General features: G+C 40.7%; 1 protein-coding gene and 1 pseudogene across 4 annotated transcripts in view; both read right to left on the bottom strand.

Moving 5' to 3' along the window:
* Positions 1-18,792, bottom strand: part of LOC110286980 (protein FAM122A-like) — a 60,535-nt gene that overhangs the window by 7,859 nt on the left and 33,884 nt on the right. The gene's annotated exons all lie outside the window — the stretch shown is intronic.
* Positions 8,294-8,965, bottom strand: LOC110286979 (annotated as a pseudogene).

The following is an 18,792-nucleotide window of genomic DNA, read 5'->3' as shown; positions in this document are numbered from 1 at the left end:
GGTGTGTATGCAGGAGGCCAAAGGACAACTTTTGAGAGTAGCTTCTCTCCTACCATGAGGGTCCTGGGGACAGAACTCAGGTTGGCAGGCTTAGCAGAAACCATCTTTTTTGTTGTTGTTCTTTTTGTTTTTGTTTTTGTTTGTTTTCTTGTTTTTTTTGTTTTTTTGGTTTTTTTTTTTTTTTGAAACAGGGTTTCTCTGTATAGCCCTGTCTGTCCTGCAACTCATTCTGTAGACCAGGCTGGCCTCGAACTCAGAAATCCACCTGCCTCTGCCTCCCAAGTGCTGGGATTAAAGGTCTGCGCCACCACCGCCCGGCTACAAGCATCTTTATCCACTGAACCATTTTGCCGTTCCTTTTTCATTTCTTTCCTTGCACTTGGGAAATAGAAGCAGGCAAATCTCTGAGTACCAAGCCAGTCAGGGCTACATAGTGAGACCCTCTCTCAAAAGATGTCCGTTTTAGCAAGTCGTGACAGGTCACATCTGCTATCAAAGCATTTGGCCGGGGAGTTTGAGACCACCTTTGAGTTCCGATCTGAGCTACAGAATGAGATTCTGTTTTTTTTTTTTTTTTTAAAAAGCAATTTCATATTTCAAATGAAAATAAATGCCCATATATTCATTGCTTAACTTCAACACATGGTCAGTTTTATTTCATCCAAACCCTGACCAAATATCCCGGCAAAATGACTGGTTTGAAGCAAAATTCTAGTGGATGTTTTTGTTGTCCCTTTATTTTAATGATTTATATCTATAAAGTAGATACAAATGACATACATACATAGAACTGAGGTTGAGGGATTAAATTCATCTGTTTTAAATTGTTTCTCAGCAAGTAATATATTCACAGGACTCAGAATACAAAAGGTAGGAGACAGTAGGGGAAAGAAAGGCTGTGTGAGGGGCTCTGTGAATAAGAATGTTTGTCCCCCAGCCTGATGACCTGATTTTGATTTTCAGGAGCTATATCATGGAAGAAAACAACCAGCTTCCACAAATTACCCTTTGACTTCCATGTATATACCATCGTATGTACTCAACAGTGTTCGTTCTTCACACACGCGCGCACACACACACACACACACACACACACACACACACACACACACACTCAAGTTTCATAAACTCTTTACAAAAGGAGCCACATGTAAAGATGCAAGCTTTTAGCCCCAGCACTCAAGAGGCAGAAGCAGACATATGTACCAGCCTGGTCTACAGAGTGAGTCCTAAGCTAACCATGACTACATAGTAAAACCCTGGCTTTTTTTTTTTTCTTAAGTGTGTGTCGGATCCCATTCCATCTTTCTCCCCAGGCTAAAGTTCCCAGCTGTGGTCCATTTGCCAGCAGCTGTCTTTGAAGAAACCAATATTAATGTTTGTGTCTCCCTCATCAAGTGTCCTATGCCGATATTGTCAAATGCACTGCACACTACACACACACTGCTGGGCCTTGCTTCTCCGGCTCACTACACAGCGATTGTTTCATAGCAGTACAGGACAGGAATGGCACCCACTTTATGGACTAAACGTAATGCGCTACGATTGGGTTTCAGGATGTTTCTCATCGGATGCAGTTACAGATACTGGTGCAGCACCTGCCTCTTCTTATGCAGTCATCCTGCACAGAAGCCTGTGGGTAAGACAAAGCTCCTTATGGCAGAGTTGCTGAATGGAACGAATGTTGTGTAACCTTGATAATGTTACATTATCCTCGCTCAGGTAAGTGTTGTTTGAATTCTGCCTGTGCTCTCTTGGCATGTCTTGACTGCTTCTTCACACCATCAGGGTCCCGTAGCAGCCCACTTGGAATATCCCAACCTCAGAGACACTTCTTTCTGTGACTTTAGCCTTCTATTGCCACCCCCACCCTCTGCTCCGAGGCCAGTCCTCACAGCTAGCACCCTGTCTGCCCTTCTTTACCCCTCCTTTCCCAGAAGCCATTAGTGGCTTCCGTTCAGCAACTTCCAGTTCAGCCCATGGCCAGCCATTTTAGCTCTGCCTGGGTTGCCTCCCTCTCGGCAGCACCTGCTCTGCCAGTCCCCAGCCTTGTGAAAACCCTACCCCTGTGTGCATTCTTGCCATCACCCTCTCTCAGGCAGCCTGCTCTTGCTGGAGAAGGTCAGGAAGTTGGCTCCACTACAAAGCCTGGCCGGCCAGCCCCCGCTGGGGCCCCAAGGGCTATGCGGCGGTCCTTTTAGACATCGATATCACATTTCTCTCAGTGATTGTTCCAAATCCTTTCTATCTCCTCATATCCACTACCTGACTCTTGCCTTTAGAGCCCTCTGCCCAGCACCAAGCTTTGGATTTTAATGAACAGACATAGGTCATTAGGTTATAGCCTCTTTCACCTGCCCACTGACCCGCGCCTTTCACCTTCCCACCTCCAGCCTCCCTGAAGTGGAGACTTTCGGCTCAAGTTGACCCCTTCCGTTCCAGCTTTGGCACTAGGTTCCTTTGCTTTCCCCTTACTCGGCTCCAGACTCCATCTCCCTTCCTTTTGGATTAGCCTTAACTGTCTACTATGTTGTTTTCCTCTTTACTTAAGAACAATTACCACCTTACCACCAGACTTCTTAGATTTAGCAATCTTTAGAGTTACACAAGGAACTCATCTGCTTCCTGGCTTCACTTCCTCATCCTGTTTGCTACAAAACCCAGAAACCATACCAGGCACGGTGGTGGACCTTGGTAAGCCCAGCGTCGGTGAGGTGTGTGGAGGAGGATTGGGAGTTTAAGGTCAGCCTGGGGCATGCGGTAAGATTCCATTTCAGAAAATAATAACAAATATATAAAATAGAAAAAAAAACATGACATCAACCAATTGTCAACATCTTATGTTTTCTTCTAATGTTTTCATATGCACTTATATAGGTATATATACTTTTTTTTTTACAAATTGGACCATATATGCAAACTTTTTATCATAATACATTTTAGCATACTGAAGCCTTGATACTTATTGTCTGGCTTCAATTAAGACAATTAACTTCTCTGACTGAGTCCAGTTTCTCTTGTGCAAAACACAGACTATTACAGTAACTTCTTTACCAGATTTTATGAAAATTAGATGAGATAAAACATATTACACTGCCTGACATCTAACAAGTTGGATTGATATTAGCTACATGGCCTTCCACAGCAAATACAATAATGAGTCCTGTCCTTGTGATGTCTAACAGAAGAGATGAAAGCAACTGCAGCAACTCTCCAACACATTTCTCTGTCACAAGCTTGGCACATGTGCAAACATAGGAGTGCACTGCAAGGTTCTAAAAACACAATAGGAAACAATGTTTATTTGCGAATTTAATGCTGTCAATATTCACCTGTAGCCAACGCTATCCTGGAATTCAAAATGTACCTCAGGCTAGACTCAAACTCAACCTGAACATAGTGGCAGACACATGTAACCCCACTTTTGGGCCTGGAATACAGAGACAGGTGGATTCCTGGAACTAATTGTCCAGCCAGCTTAGCCAAATTCATGAGCTTCCTGTTCACTAAGAGTCCCTGTCTAAGAGAATAAGGTAGAAAGAACAATTAACAGTGATAGTTGATGTTAACCTCTGGTTTCCACATATGCAGAGGAATGGACATAAGTTTGAGGCCATGTCTGTATAGAATTCCAGACCAGCTTGGGATGAAGTATGAGGCAATGACCCAAAACAAAACAAAACAAACATATAATAACTCAGTAACAAAAATAAACAAGCAACCAAAAAGGAATGAGAGCAGAGAGCAGAGACAGGGATGAAAGTGGTGACAGGCAAGGGACAATAGTACATGCAGTGCCTTTCTCTCTCTCTCTCTCTCTCTCTCTCTCTCTCTCTCTCTCTCTCTCTGTGTGTGTGTGTGTGTGTGTGTGCTGGGACTTGACCAAGGACCTTGTCACTGTTAGACAAATCTGTACCAGTGAGCGACATCTGCAATTCGAACTTATTCCACAAGAGGAATCACATAATCATTTTGCTTACATTTATCATCATCTTTAACATGTGACCAGACACCTAGTACCTAATGATTTTAATTTCCTACTATAATTTATTTTAAAGGGAACTTCAAAACACTCACATGAATAAAAACCTAGAATTATAAGCCATGAAAGTCTAGGAAGGGACACAAGGAGATATACTTGGTAGCTGTCTATTCTCCCAGAGACCACTTTGTAAATCACAAACGCTTCCTAAATTGCATGCTTATTATTTCCTAGGCAGCCTACTGTTTTTACACACAGAACATGAATCCATCTTTACAATAACCTACGAAATAGGTAACATCATTGCATTGTTCCCGTTTTCTTAGGAAGAAACCTGGGTTGTATTTAACCTTCCCTTGCCACTGTTTCCAACAAACAAATAGAAATAGTAATGGGGATTGAGGAAAGAAGCCAGTGCCTGCCCCACTTCCAAGCTTAGGGGAAGCTTTCTGGGGTGGGGGTGGGGAAGGAAGATGACAGAGACTACACCCAACCACTGACTCTCCCAGTGGCTGAGATTTTTTTTTTTTGAGCCAGAATATGGCTTAAAAAACAAATGCCTCCCCCACAGAGTTATATTCATTGGTCAGTTTAATTGTCCTTTGAATAGGCTAATTGGAATGTCCAACTTGATGTCAACCTTGTTACATGGGCATTTTGATTAGAAGAAGAGAGACCTGGGTTCCTTTGAGGAGAGGCCAGATCAGGGTAAATAGTGGTTCAGGAGGACAGTGAGTGGCTGGAAGGAAAGAAACAACAAAAAGGGAGGGAGGGGGAAGCTGAAGATAAGCTGTCCTGTTCTTTTCTCTCTAATTCAAGTTCTTTGAGGACAGAGGGCCCCAATGAGGTCCTGTTTACCTGCTGGTCCTCACAAGGCATATGTACTGTTCTTCAGTTTTCTGAGAGTTCAGCCTCTTATGGTAAAAAGAAAAAGACTCCTTTTGAGGAATAATTGTTTGTTTGTTGATAGATTTCACATAGTTCAAGCTGGCCTTGAACTCACTATATTGCAGAAACTGGCCATGAACTCTTTTTCAATTTTTTTTTTGTTGTTTTTTTGGTTTTTTGTTTTTTGAGACAGGGTTTCTCTGTGTAGCCCTGGCTGTCCTGGAACACACTCTGTAGACCAGGCTGGCCTCGAACTCAGAAATCCGGCTGCCTCTGCCTCCGGAGTGCTGGGATTAAAGGCGTGCGCCGCCACGCCCAGCATCTGGCCATGAACTCTTAATGTTCCTGTTTCTACCTCTCAGTGTAGTAGATTTTGGAAGTTCATTTGCTTTGAGATAGGATTCCACTATGTATCCTTGGCTGGCCTTGAATTTACAGTGATTTGTTTGTGTCAGTTTCATGAACTGCTGGTATTAATGATGTACATCATTAATTATGTACATCATTAATTACTGGGCATTTTTGTAGAAGTTGCCTTTTTTTAAAGGCTCCATGAGTGTCTAGCCTGTCCCCAAACTCTCTGTGTAGCTCTGACCAGCCTCGAACTCCTCTTCTTCCTATTTTTACCTTCCAAGTGCTGGGATTACAGGCATAGGTTCTACATCTTACAAGAAAGCATATCCATTCATGAAATTAATAATAGATTTTGCCAGACTGAAGCAAAAACTCTTAACTAGAGGTACATTTCCCCCTGGTTCCACATATCATTGCATAATGAGAATTCAGCGTCACCCAGGGTTCATTAAAGGTTCTCAACCAAAGTTCAGTGTAATGGAGGAAGCCTGAAATGGGATTTTCAGTGCAGTCCTCCAACAGTCCATTTATAAAGGGAACGATATTCTTTGTGTAGATTAAACAGTTTTAAATTGCTCAGAGGAAACTGGAGCCCAAACAGAAGTTTCTCATTGTGATAATGATAATAATAATAAAAAACAAAACAAAACAAAACAAAAAAAAAAACAAGCTAAGAGTAGAAAGGGCTAATCGCTGGTAGAAGAGACATTGCCTAATTATCCCAGATGTAATGTGTCATCTAGACCCTATATCACAGCAGAAAAAAAAAAGACAGTTTATAATCAAAATTCCCAAAGACTGATTTTACCATATGAGTGAGGCTAGGCCATAATTCCTTTAGTTACCAGCCTGCTAAGAGCATGACTACACTAGAACACAAAATGGCTTTGTTTTCCTACTCAACAGTGGGGAGGTCCCACACAAGACTCAGCCAACCTTGGCACTTACATTATCATTTCTATTTGTAAGGCAAGATTAAAAGAGGCTTGTCACTTGGTAACGTGTTCCATGTAATCCCTTAGATCTTTGCTATGGTCAACACAGAGCAAGTGCATCTAATGTTTTATTTAGCTTTTTTTTCTTCTTCTTCTTGTCACTGAGATCCAAATGGTAATACTATGCTTGGTAGCTTTCCAGATAACCAATGAGACACTGGCAAGTATCTTTCTATGAAGTCAGATTCTTTTCTTGCCAAGAAATTAGAGAGTGCAGAAAGCCGTGTACACTCTGACTATGTCACTGGGACTTCAACAAGTCACAAGTCCTCTTTTATTAGGTATGGCCTACCTTGAATTTCTGCTTTTGTTTTGAAATGGGGTTTTATGTAGCACAGACTGGACTTAAGCTTACAATTCTCCTGCCTCAGCCTCCCGTGTGCTAGAATTTACAAGTGTACCCTATTGTTCCAAGCTTGGATTTTTATTTTAGAAGTATGCCCATACCAAGAATGGTGGCACATACCTGTCNAAAAAAAAAAAAAAAGACAAACAAACAAATGAGCAAAACCTACAACCAGGTGTGCTGCAGTGCTTGCTTCTCATTCTAAATCTGGAAGGCTGAAGCAGGAGAGCCAACGATTTGAGTCTTGCCTGAGAGACCATGTCTCATAAAACCAAAACCCCAAACCAAACCAAAGGAACTCCAAAATCTCTGTAGCCAGTCATTTTGAACAGTGATAGATAACTATGTTAAACCAAATACTAAAACCCAACACGTGCAAGTTAAGTTTTTTGATCAAAAATATAATTAGATTAACAATTCTGATAAAATAAATAAAGTAAAACATATATTCTGCCATCATTGGTAATTTCCTTATCCCAAGTAATATTGGATACCACAACCTTTAAAATTTAGACTTCAGAATAAAAATGTTGTTTAGCCAGCAAATGCCTATAATTCTAACACTCAGGAGATGAAGGCAAGAGTTCCTGAGAGTTTGAAGCCAACCTGGAATTACAGGCAAGCCAGGAATGCACATGAAGACTCTGTCTAAAATTCCCAAACAAAATAAAAGAAAGTAACAACATCAAAACAAGTGAACCAAACCAAACCAAACCAAACCAAACCAAACCAAACCAAACCAAACAAAACAAAACAAAATAAAATCCGCTACTTAGACAATTCACATATGAACTCTATTGAAAACCATTCACTGTCAGTGGAAGAAAGAATGGGAAATGCATATTGAAAACAATCAGCTGGCACTACTTTATAAGATTAAACATACATTCATCATATAATCATTCTGCTACATATTTACTCAAGAGAAAGTAAAAAAAATACATCCATGGGCTGGCAATCTGGCTCAGTAAGTAAAAGCACTTGCTGCCAAGTCTCATGATCTGAGTTCAACTCCTGGAACCGCAAGGGTGGATAGAGAAAACCAACTCCTGCAAGTTGTCCTCTGGCCTTTCCAAACATGCCTTGGCCCAGAAATATCCTGCCCCTTCATACACAGGTACACACACACAAAAGAAATATTTTTTTAAAAAAAGCTCAATCCATAAAAAGGTTTAAACACGAATGTTCACAGCAGCTTTCCCAGTAAACAAAGAGACCAACTGTACCCAACATCGATTTAGTGATAAAATAATGAGCAACAGATCCAAGAAGCAACACAGATGGATTCCAAAGATATTATTCCAAATAAAAATAACCAGATACAAAATGATACATGTTATGATTGCATACATTAGATTCTACATGATGAAGAAGAGATAAGTGGTTGCCTAGAGCCCGTGGTGGACAAGCAGGAGAATTAAACCCAAGAGGAAATGTTACGTAGCCATGGAAATGGTCGGCATTTTTTTATTGCAAGCTTCAAATTGGTGCAATTGTTTTGCTGTATTGTTTGAGGCAGGTTCTCCTGGAGTCCAGGGTGGCCTCAAACTAGGCAGCCAAGGATGAGTTTGAACTCCTGATGCTCCTGACCCCATCTCCCAGGATCTGGATTTACAAATATGTGCCACTATGCATGCTGGGAAAATCTTAAGGAACTGAAAATTGGGACTTTTTGTTTGTTTGTTTGGTTGGTTTATGGAAAACTTATTGCAACTCTCCAACAGCTCATTACTTTTTCTTTTCAACGTCTTGCTCTGCAGCTTCCTTCGCCCTTTTTGCTCAGATGCCAAAGAGTCTGGCATTGGCACGGGCCATTCGGAGACTGGCAAAAAAGCCTTAAAGTTCTTCTTTTCTTCTGTGATGACTCTGGCCTTTTCCTTTTTGTACACATTCTGGATGGGCATCACGGATCCTGTCAGCTGCGTGGCCAGCTTAAGTTCTTCAGCAAAACTGTCTCCTTTCTTTGGAGCAGAAGGCTTCCTGAGGAGAAGTATGAGCTTGGGGCGGTCCTCCTTCAGGTGCTGCACGTTGGCCTGCAGTGACTCCATGGACTTGTTTCGCCTCCTCAGGTCCACAGAGATGCCGATGGTGCGAGCTATTTTCTTGTGAATGCCAGCCACCCTGAGCTCCTCCAGGCTGAAGCCCCCTGCCAGCCCGGACCTTGGTGTGGTATCTCACTGTAGGGCACCTCATGATGAGCCTGATGGGGCCGGTCGGGGGACGAGGGGCGATGCTGCATGCTTTCACCTGCCCTGCCTTGCGCCTGCGGATCTTGCGCGCCTACTGATTGAACCTAGTATCCACTCACTGCTGCCAATCCTTGTGGAAGTGGGGCTTCAGGATCATGCCATTCCGGCTGGGCGCCATGGCTGCCTCCTATACAGGAGAACGGCCAAGCAGAAAGGCGGAACTTATTTCTATTAAGTAAGCCTTCTGTTCTAAGCATTCCGAATAAGCTGTGGTCATTGCAAGGAAGCAGCTACTCTGGAAAACCTCAGTGCACAGGTTTGGTGGAAGTAACTGAGTTGTGTGCTGTTTAAAGCTAGGTCATATAGTTTAAACAGTTTTCCGGGGCGGGAAGCTACTGTATGGGAAGAATGATAACAGAAATGGAAAAACAAAGTTTTCTTTAACCTTAATCATCAGGGAAATGCAAATCAAAACAACCCTGAGATTCCACCTCACACCAGTCAGAATGGCTAAGATCAAAAACTCAGGTGAGAGCAGATGCTAGAGAATATGTGGAGAAAGAGAAACACTCCTCCATTGTTGGTGGGATTGCAAGCTTGTACAACCACTCTGGAAATCAGTCTGGCGGTTCCTCAGAAAATTGGACATAGTACTACCGGAGGATCCAGCAATACCACTCCTGGGCATATATCCAGAAGATGCTCCAACATGTAATAAGGACTCATGCTCCACTATGTTCATAGCAGCATTATTTATAATAGCTAAAAGCTGAAAAGAACACAGATGTCCCTCAACAGAGGAATGGATACAGAAAATGTGGTACATTTACACAATGGAGTACTACTCAGCAATTAAAAACAATGAATTTATGAAATTCTTAGACAAATGGATGTATCTGGAGGATATCATCCTGAGTGAGGTAACCCAATCACAAAAGAACACACATGGTAGGCACTCACTGATAAGTGGATATTAGCCCAGAAGCTCAGAATACCCAAGATACAATTCACAGACTACATGAATCTCAAGAAGAAAGAAGACCAAAGTGTGAGTGCTCCAGTCTTTCTTAGAAGAGGAACAAAATACTCATGGGAGCAAATATGAAGACAAATTGTAGAGCAGAGACTGAAGGAAAGGCCATCCAGAGACTGCCCCACCTGAGAATCCATCCTATATACAGTCACCAACCCCAAACACTATTGTGGATGCCAAGAAGTGCATGCTGAAAGGAGCCTGATGTAGCTATCTCTTGTGAGGCTATGCCAGTGCCTGGCAAATGCAGATGTGGGTGCTCGCAGCCAACCATTGGACTGGTCATGGGGTTCCCAATGGAGGAGTTAGAGAAAGGACTGAAGGAGCTGAAGGGGTTTGCAACTCCATAGGAAGAACAACAATATCAACAAACCAGAGCTCCCAGGATCTAAACCATCAACCAAGGAGTACACATGGAGGGACCCATGGCTCCAGCTGTCTATGTCCAAGGATGGCCTTGTTGAGCATCAATGGGAGAAGAGGTCCTTGGTCCTGTGAAGGCTCAATGCCCCCAGTGTAGGGGAATTCGAGGGTGGGGAGGTGGGGGTGGGGAGGTGAGGGCACACCCTCATAGAAGCAGGAGGAAAGGGGATGGGAAAGGAGGTTTCTGGGGGGGGGATCGGGAAAGGGGATAACATTTGAAATGTAAATAAATAAAATATCCAATAAAAAAACTAAAAAAAAAAAGAAAGAAAGAAAAAGAAGGAGAAGGAGAAGAAGGAGAAGAAGGAGAAGAAGGAGAAGAAGGAGAAGGAGAACTATGTGTAAGTGGGTCAGATAAGTCAAGGACAAGAACTAATAATGTGGATTACTGTAACCCCTGACCATCACTGCCATCTCTGTACAGGCATCTCTGTACCTTGACTTTATCTAACTGAGCTCTGTGGGACTCAGAGTCAAACAAAACTGATACCAATGACAGGATCAATAAGTAGAAAGTGGTATGTGGCAAAGATACTCCAAATTCTATGGCCAAACTGCAGGGAGTCCCTTGCCTTCCTCGTCGTTATGGAAGCTCCCTTCTCTTCAGTGTTTGGTAACAAGTTCTAATAGCATAGGGCCCAGCATGGCAGTGCACACCTTTAATTCCAGGACTCTGGAAGCAGAGGTATGCAGATTATTGTGTCTTTCAAATTAGCCACGGCCGCACAGTGAGGCTCTATCTCAAAAAAAAAAAAAAAATTCTCATAACATTTCAGGAAATGTAGAGAATTGGATTGGGAATTTGTTAGGATCTGGAACATGCTGTCCACCCTTAGAAATAAAAAGATGGTGGATAATAGGCATGGTGTGATATTCCTTTAATCCCAGCACTTGGGAGGCAGAAACAGAGTTCGAGGCCAGCTTGGTCTACACAGTGAGTTCCAGGACAGCCAGCGCTACACAGAGAAACCCAGTCTCAAAAAACAAAAAAAAAAACAAAAAAAAAAGAAGAAGAAAAGAAAAGGAAAGGAAAGGAAAAAGAAAGAAAAAGAAAGAGAGAAAGAAAGAAAGAAAGAAAGAAAGAAAGAAAGAAAGAAAGAAAGGAAGAGAAAAAGAAAGAAGAGAAAGGAAGGAAGAAAGAGAGAGAAGAAAGAAAGAAAGAAAGAAAGAGAGAGAAGAAAGAAAGAAAGAAAGAAAGAAAGAAAGAAAGAAAGAAAGAAAGAAAGAAAGAAAGAAAGAAAAAGAAAATAAGGGTAGTATTTTTTTGCAAAATGCATGGAGTATCATGGTAATATCTGGGTGCCACACTTTGAGAATATCAATAAAATAGCTATTAGAGAAGACATCTCAAAGAAAGATGACAGAGGGCTGGAGCAAGAGGACAGGAATTTGGTTCCCAACAACCATGTCAGGCTACTCACCACCACCTGTAGCTTCAGCTCCAGGGAATGTGACACCTCCTTCTGGCCTTTATGGCACCTGAACTCACATGCACAGATACACACAAAGAAACAGTAGTGGGAATGGCAAACACATGGGAGAACAGATTTGTGGAAAGATGATACAGATTGCCTATTTGTGGAAATTCGAGAAATGTCATCACCCCATCTGCAAAATATATTCACATATATCTGTGCACAATATGGACAAATACAGTATATTCGTAAAAATTTTAAAAACAAAAGTAAGATTCCATTAGCCACGGTGGTTTTGCAACAGTGCAGTCACAAACATCTTTTCATGCCAAAGCATTGATCTTAGGATGTGTGGAGAGTTCAACAAAATGTACTTTATTTAGCCCAGTGTTTCCCAAAGTGTATTCTACACAGCACCAATGCCACAAAATGGATGCTCAGAAACAAGGACATAGGTTAGACATTTTGAACATGCTCCACACAGCATCCCCTTTCTTGGGTTTTTGCAACCACAGAAGGGAGGGAGTGTAGGCTGCAGTCTAATCTTGCTACTGCCCAGCTGCCCTGTCTGTGGTATACTAAACTGATTTTTCTTTCTGTTAAGAAAACAGAGATGGGTGAGTTTAAATGAGTTGAATGAACTTTCTTGACCCTGGTCTCTGTGGGTGGCCTCTTAATTTGCCAGAATACTGACTTATTCGTGTTTTATAAAATAGCTAGAGAATTGCTAACCTGATAATTGATGCCATGCCAGTGTTTGGTATTGGGAGTTTTCATTTTGTGTTCTCACCTAAAACTAACCATTTAAAGTATGACACAAATTGCATTTATGTTGCATGAACACCAGTACTATCTACTTCTGAAACATTGTTATTATCCCCAAGCAGAAACTATGCTCACTAAGAGTAACTTCCCATATCCCTGTCCCAGCCATTGGTAATCTCTAATGATATCTACCTCTCGCTATTATTAATATGTTTATTTGAATTATTTAATATAATTACAATTATATAATAGTGGTCCTTTATGTCTGATTTGTCTTCCTTTGCATACTGTTTCAAGACTCATCAATGTTGTCATCTGTATCATCACTTAATTAGCTTGCATGGCCAACCATCATTATTTGATATAGACTTTTTAGTTGCTCCACCACAGCACTTGTTTCTTATTTAGTTTAATTTTTGTTTGTATTTTATTTTGTTTTGTTTTCTGGGGCTCAAGAAACTCCTGCCTGGCCTCAAACTTGCTGTGTAGTGAGGATAACTTTGAACTCTTAATCTTCTTGCCCCCAAATCTCCTAACTGCTACAAGTACCACCACAGCCAGCTAAAAGATCTCCACATCCCATTTAGGAAAAAATGAACCCATGAAAAGATAGAGGGAAAGGAACACTGCCATTCCTGAGTGGCCTCCAACCACCAACTTTTTGATTAACAGCCCAAGACAGTATACATTGGAGACCCAATATCTTACCTTGAAGGCAATGATCTTTCATTTTTTCACATTTACAAATAATATTATAATGATTTTCTTTTTTTGATACAGCTTCTCATATATTCCAGGCTGGTCTCAAACTCAACATATAGACAAGAATGACCTTGAATTTCTGTTTCTCTTATGTCACCTTCCAAGTGCTAGACTTAGAGGATTGCACTACCATACTCTGTTTATGTAGTGCTAAGGATCAAACCTAAAACTCCTGTATACGAGGCAAGGACTCTGCCAACTAAGCTACAGCCTCAGCCTCATTTTTTCCCCTAAGAATATCTGTATTTGCCGTATTGGAGAGTGAAGAGTGGGAGTATTGTATACTGTGTAGAATGCTTTCCTGGTGTGTGAGCATCCCTGAGGTTTATTGTCAGCACTGGCAGAAGAATCATGGGTAGTGAATGAAGGAGGAGGTGTGGAGAAGGAGGGAATGGAGAAGGAGGGTTTATGGAGAGGGTAGAAGAGGTGGAGGAGAAGAAACTGTTAAAAAGTTCACAGCTTGAAGAGTTTTTAGCAATATCAAACTTCCACCAGCAAGATCATTAGGAATCCAGCATACTGAATTTGAATGCCACTCTTCCCACATTCCCAACAGCTTTGCATTTTCTTACCATTAAAAACAAAACAAAACAAACAAAAACTTTGCTAATTAATAGGGCATGGGGATGGATTCCAAAGCAAACTAAATTTGCACTTTGCTTTTTCCAAGTTCTCTCTCTCCCGGGAGGAGAACCCAAGAACAGGGCTTGATGTGAAGGCAGGAAGAGCTTCCTCCAAGTCTAGTTAAGGAAGCAAACCAAAGCCTTCCTTTCAGAAGAGCTAGACTAGAAGTATAATTAGGTTCCTCTGCTGGATAATGACATTTTTAAGTATTTCCTCCCTCAGCACGGTCACAAGCCAGCTGTTTGCAACTTTCAAGTGTGTCCTTTTTAATTCATGTTTAATGGAGACTTACCAAGCAAAGGCCTATGCCAAGAAATAAACTAAATTAACCTTTGAGGGCTTGTCTTCTAGCCATAGAGTCATTATTGAGGAAAAAGAAAAGGCTCATTTGCTGCTAGCTTCCTCTTTAGTGCTTCCCAGTGCTTATCGGGATAGCGTTTTTATACTTGATGGCACTTTGGGCATGTCTTTCTTGATTCTCTGGAACAAAGATACCAAGCATAACTCTTACATTGTTTTGTCTTAAGCTGTAGTTACAGCACAAAGAAAATTTAATGGTGAGTGCTCTGTCCATTGGAACTTGTTATTAATAAGGGAAGCCTGAGAGAACCATTTATTCACACAAAACAAGAAACCAGGGGGAAATTAGCTTTCTGTATTTCATCATAAATCATGCATAATTTAGGGAATAGAGAAGACTATTGATGAGGCTGAACAAAATTAGTTTCTTGTTGCCAAGAAGAATAAAAATATTCACTACAAAGCTGTCTAATTTCCTAAATATTTTTAAGTGTTCTGAAATTTCATGCCGCCACAACTTTTATTGTCATCCAGCAAAGATGGAGGAAGATATTTTCACAGTCTCAATAAAAATTTAAGAGGCAGAAGGGACCTTAGAAATGTCCAGTCCAACTCTAGATAACAGAGCAAACACCTGAAGTCCAGGGATCTGAAGTGAACTATTCAAAGTCACTCAGAACCCAGGCAGAACTTGAGCTACAAAAGTGGGGACTCCTATATTTATTAAGAGTAGTCCAGAGGCAAAAGGTGGCTCAGGTTAAGAGCACTCTTGCTGCTGTTGCAGAAGACCTGGGTTCAGTTCCCAGGACCTATATGGTGGCTCACAAACCATTTGTAACTCCAGTTCCAGAAAATTCTGTGTTTTCTGGCCTCCTCAGGCACCAAGCATGCATTTGGTACATATACAGACATGCAGGCAAAACACTAAAAATAAATAAATAAAAGTCTGGGCTGCATATGGAGATACGTGCTTTTAATCCAAACTCACAGAAAGCAGAAGAAGCAGGCCGATGCCTGAGTTCAAGGCCAGCCTTGTCTACAAAGCAAATTTTATTTAGCTGGGGCTAGATATTGAGACCCTCCATCTCATAAAGTTATAGGGTGGACCCTCCCAGCAAAAGGATTGTGTGATCTTTGTTACCAGTTTCTTTTACATCAGTAAAGGCACAGCGATTTCCAAATTGTATACAAGTCGATTCATTAAGGATCCAACTAGTAACATCCTTCATTTAATGCTTTGTTTCTGAGAGACCATGGTCATTAAGTCTCCTATTATTAAAGGGATTGAGCGCATTTCCAAGATTCCTATATGATGGATGATGAGTCTCTGTACTTACATATTGAAGGATTTTGAAAATCAATTCTGTTTACTTTGTCTAAGACAGAATCTCACTATGGTGACCGGGACTCATTGTGTAGAGCAAGCTGATCTTTGATCTTGAACGGTTTTCTGCCTCAGCCTCCACAGAGCTGGGCTTACAGGTCTGTCCTACCAATGCCTGGCTTTGTTTTAAATCATAGACTATCAAGGAAATAAGCTGTCTTTGGGGGGCATTCATATGGCTTCCTGGTCTTTTCTAAATGCACAATTTCAACTATCTGACATCAAAATTTATCTATATAATAGAATTTTCAAGCACAAGTTTTAAGATTCTAAAGTAATTTAAAACACTTGAGGTTCGGAATCATAATTAGTTTCCACCCATAGATATCCAATACCATAGATGCATTTTCATCATGTATTTATATATAGTTGCTTCTAGGCGAATTAAAATTTTTCATTTAGGCGATGAGATTAAATATATCCTGTTGTGGGAGTACTAATAATTCAATGAGCAGGGACAAAGATTAATGCAGATTAGAATCCTAACGCGAGTGCTTTTAATAGCTTACTTGATTTACCTTGGCACTAAGGAGCCAATGAAACAAGCCACCCAGCCAAAACTTTAAACCTAAACCAATCCTTAGTTTTTAAGAGAGGAGATTTCTAATTGTGAGAGCTGTTTAACAAGAGAACTAACTGCTGTGATAGCTGGCTCTTAATAAGATTTCAAGCTGTGGCTTAAAGAGGATCTTTCTGGAATCCATTGGATTTTTGTTGTTGTTGTTTGGTTTGGCTTTCCTTTTGCTTTTGTTTGTTTTTTGAAGACAGCCACTTACTATGTAATGAGGAAAGTTCTCATCCTTTGCCCACCTCTAGGGTGCTGGGATTTCAGCATGTGTCACTGTTGTGGCTTGTTTGTTTGTTTGTTTGTTTTTTCTTAAATGCAAGACTTTTCTATGTTTCTAAGGCTAGCCTGGAACTCTCTATTCTCTTGTTTCGTTCTCTGGACCACTGAATGCTAATCATCTGCTTGGAATTTTTACAAAAGTAACTTTATTGAGAGATTGATTAAAAACATTTCCGAACCGGGGCCTAGCAAACACATAAGTGGATGCTCACAGTCAGCTATTGGATGGATCACAGGGCCCCCAATGGAGGAGTTAGAGAAAATACCCAAGGAGCTAAAGGGATCTGCAACCCTATAGGTGGAACATTATGAACTAACCAGTACCCCCGGAGCTCTTGACTCTAGCTGCATATGTATCAAAAGATGGCCTAGTCGGCCATCACTGGAAAGAGAGGCCCATTGGAATTGCAAACTTTATATGCCCCAGTACAGGGGAATGCCAGGGCCAAAAAGTGGGAGTGGGTGGGTTGGGGAGTGGGGGGGGAGGGTATGGGGGACTTTTGGGATAGCATTGGAAATGTAAATGAGGAAAATACCTAATTAAAAAATAAGTAAATAAAATATAAAACAAACAAACAAACAAAAAAACCAAAACAAAAAATTAACATTTCCGAAGTCCTTCCATTTTAAGAGTAGCTGGAGGCAGGAGGATGGTGGAACTCTGACTGAAAACTACATAAACAAAAAATTAGATCCTAATGAGTTTATGAGTTCAATAATCTAATAACTTCCACCCTCCTACAGGCCCCTGCATACAGTTCTAGCTTTCTAGAAATGAGTTATATCACCATTATATCTTTCCTCTTCTCCCTCTCTCATTTGTGTTTGTTTTCAAGAGTGGGTCTCACTCTATAGTCCAGGCTGGACTTGAACTTGCAACATTACTGCTTTAGTTTCTTGAGTGCTAGGATTTCAGGGGAGCACCACACGCTGGACTCTCATATTTCCCTTTTATGCTGTCTTTAGAGTATAAAGAGCTTTCCATTCATTTCTTTGAGGTTATGTTATTATAGATTGCCTTATCCTTAATAATTGATACTTCTTGCCTGAAGATACTTCCCTGTATATCATACAAGTTTTAGAAAGTCATCAGGTATTTGCTGAAAATAAATTGCTGCTTCGGTTGATTTAATTATCATAAAGTTTGTTCTTGTTGTAAGACAGGTTTTCGGGTGGCTTAGGCTCTCTCCAAACTTCATACATAGACAAGGTTGAGCTTGACTTCTAATCCTGCTGCTTCTAGTTGCCAAGTATTGGGGTCCCAGGTATGCACCACCATGCCTGGCTAGTAATCATACATTTTTTAAGAACTCTGCTTTTTCTCTGATCCAGCAATTCAACTTATTAATAAAGTGAGCTTTCTTGTTTAATCTCAGTGAGTTACTTGGGTAAATAGATTGCTATCCATCTATAAAGTCATGAGCAAGATAAGAATGCAATTAAATACATATATTGGGCTTAAACATTATGCTTTGAAGTATTTGAGAGTTAGGCTGAGCTGCATGCCCAGCTCCTGTTTTAGACCTTTTACTAGTGTGTATTAATTGCACAAAATAATGGGTTTTATTGTAACATTCTCATACCTGTGTGGAGTGTACTCTGATAACATTGATCCCCTTTATTATCGTCTTGCCCCCCACACTTGCATGATTTTCAGCCAACTAGCTTCTAGTGCATTGTCAAACTATCCGTAGGGACACTTCACTGTGAAAAACTAATATGACAATTCTTGAGATGACAAAGATTTCAAAATGTAACTTTAGTACAATTTTTAATAAATAAAAAACTTAAACACAAAACATCATGAAAAAAATTACAACTGCTGTAATGTGAAAATCAACAACAACAACAAAAATCATTTAAGGAATGGAAGCTAAGTAATCCGAACACCTGAGAAGGTGCGGGTTGGAAGGACAGGAACTCAAGGCGAACTTCAACTACATAATAGTGAGTTTGGGGCCAGCCTTGTCAACATGAGACACTGTTTCAAAAAAATACTCTTTTTTAATTAAAAAAGAGAGGAGGAGGGCAGAGGGAGAAGAGATAAATATTTCCAGTGTACAAACTCAAAAGAAAAGAGAATTAAACACCACATTATCTTTGATTCTTACATTCTTCTGTACAACTAACTAAACCAGTTAAAACTGTCTGCCTATGTGGCACAAGACTATGTTCCTAGTACTTATGTTAAGGTGAGAGAATCAAAAGTTCAAGGCTACGTAGCAAACTCAGACTCAAAAGACCAAAGGATTAAACCAAACCCTCAAAGAAATGGAACAACTATACTGTATTTGCCTAAGGTGAAAAAAAAAAAAGTGATTAAGATAGTTATTTGCTGGCAAGACAAGTCCTTTATTTAACTCAGTAGTGGTCTCATAGACCATCAATTTGGGCTCTCTGTCTTTCTCTTTCTCCCTGTACCCCCGTGAGTGTGTGTGTGTGTGTGTACTGGCTATTTTTGTGTCAACTTGACACAGCTGAGTTA

Source organism: Mus caroli, chromosome X (assembly GCF_900094665.2).
Source record: "Mus caroli chromosome X, CAROLI_EIJ_v1.1, whole genome shotgun sequence".
Classification (NCBI taxonomy): Eukaryota; Metazoa; Chordata; class Mammalia; order Rodentia; family Muridae; genus Mus; species Mus caroli.
This window is presented reverse-complemented; position numbering and strand designations above follow the sequence as displayed.